Source organism: Chrysochloris asiatica, unplaced genomic scaffold (genome assembly GCF_000296735.1).
Source record: "Chrysochloris asiatica unplaced genomic scaffold, ChrAsi1.0 scaffold00260, whole genome shotgun sequence".
Lineage (NCBI taxonomy): Eukaryota > Metazoa > Chordata > Mammalia > Afrosoricida > Chrysochloridae > Chrysochloris > Chrysochloris asiatica.
The window spans coordinates 2,903,459-2,905,500 of record NW_006408778.1 but is presented as its reverse complement, the minus strand read 5'-3'; positions in this window follow the sequence as shown (position 1 = coordinate 2,905,500).

Here is a 2,042-nt window from a genome sequence, read left to right as displayed (position 1 = left end):
ATATCAGAAATTTGAGCATGTAGCTGATGAATATCCGCAGAGAGGTGGCTATTATTCCACAACCTCCTAAATGCTGTTGAATTAAGTTCCAATCAAGTTCTGGGTTGCTGAAAGATATCACAAATCTACTTATACAGTGAATAACCTTAGCTGGGAGTATAAACTGGATACATGGAATCTTATTTCCCTTAAGCGATCTTCCTTTTTCTAAAACATTTAGTCTGTTTTGTAAACCTTTGGCTATTTACTCTTGGATTGTATGAGCGAGTGTCAGTCTTTCTTTCAAGAGGTATCTTCTGTTCTTCTAGCCACTCCAGGCTGGTCTACCCATCCTCTCAGGGGGAAATTTCCCACCTTTGAAGATTCTTGATACTGTTCAGGATTGCACCTAAGTCTTATGTAGTGCAGAGGCTCCGCAGGTAGCTTCCTTCACTGGGCATGTTGTATCCCCATTTTAGGTATTCCAATCAGTTATAGGCAGAAGATAGACTTACAAACTTTCTATGGTGATATTTCTGGCTTTTCCTTTCTTTCCCCTTCCAGTATCTATTTTATAATGTAATGCAAGGAATACCAAGATTCAGTAGACAGCCAACAATCTTAACATTATTTCCCCTCTTTTCCCTATTCCAACCATGTCTCATTCCGTGTACCCCCAAGCCCTGTTGTTCCAAGGTTGTGCATACATCATTATTTACCTCTGTCCCACTTAGCCCATGCGAACCTGCCTACTTGTTCTCCCCTCCGCTTTGTTCTTCCATTCCCCTCTCCCTTTTTGTGTATTGTTCCCCTCCCCAGCACCCAAACTATCCTGTGTCTTTTCCCTGCCCTGTGCTCTACCTTTCTGTCCCTCTCCTAACCCCGCCTCCAACATCCCAGAAATCTGCAAAGAATCCCCCACCCCCCTTTAATATGGGTTCTTTTTCTTAGTCTTTTACAGTAGTGGTCCAATGCAGTATTTCTCTTTTTGTGACTGACAAATTTCACTCAACATAATCCCCTCAATGTTCATCTATATTAACTGGTGGTTTTCAGCTTCCTTGTTATTCTTCGAGGTAGCATAATATTTAATTGTGTGTATGTACCACAGTTTGTTTATCCATTCTTCAGTTGATGGGCACTTTGGCTGTCTCCATCTCTTTGATGTTGTAAATAGTGCTGCTATGAACATTGGTGTGTATATATCTTCTCGTGTTGTGGCTCATATTTCTTGTGAGTAAATACCAAGTAGAAGAATTGCTGGATCATATGGTATTTCTATTTTCACCCTTCTGAGGAAGCACCATATTGCTTTCCAGAGAGATTGGACCATTTTGCAGTCCCATCTCTACACATCCCTGCCAGCGTTTATTGTCCTCAACTTTTTTGATCTTTGCTGTTATTGCTGGTGTGAGATGATATCTCATTGTTGTTTTGATTTGCATCTCTCTAATGGCTAGTGATCGTGAACATTTCTTCATATTTTTGTTGGCTGCCTGGATCTCCTCCTTGGTGAAGTGTCTGTTCATGTCGTATGCCCATTTCTTAATTGGGTTATTTGTCTTATTTTTGTATATGTGTTGTATTTTCCTATATATTTTAGAAATGAGTCCCTTATCTGGTATGTTGTTGCAAAATATTTTTTCCCATTCTGTGCGATCCCTTTTTACTTGTTTGGTGAAGTCTTTTGATGCACATAAGTTTTTAATTTTTAGTATGTCCCACTCATCTATTTTGTTTATTTTTGCTTGTATACTTTTCAAAATGTGTGGTAGTCTGTATATGCCCTGAATTAGTGCCCTCACATTTGGGTCTATTTTTTCATTGATGATCTTCATAATTTTGGATTTAGATCTTTAATTCATGTTGAATTCATTTTTGTATAGGGCGTGAGGCAAAAGTCTTGTTTCAGTCTTTTACACATCACTTTCCAATTCTGCCAGCATCATTTTATTAAAGAGACTGTCTCTTCCCCATGGAATGTGCCTACGCACTTTGTCGAAAATCATTTGGCTGTATGTGGTTGGGTTAATTTCTGGATTCTCAATTCTATTCCATTGATC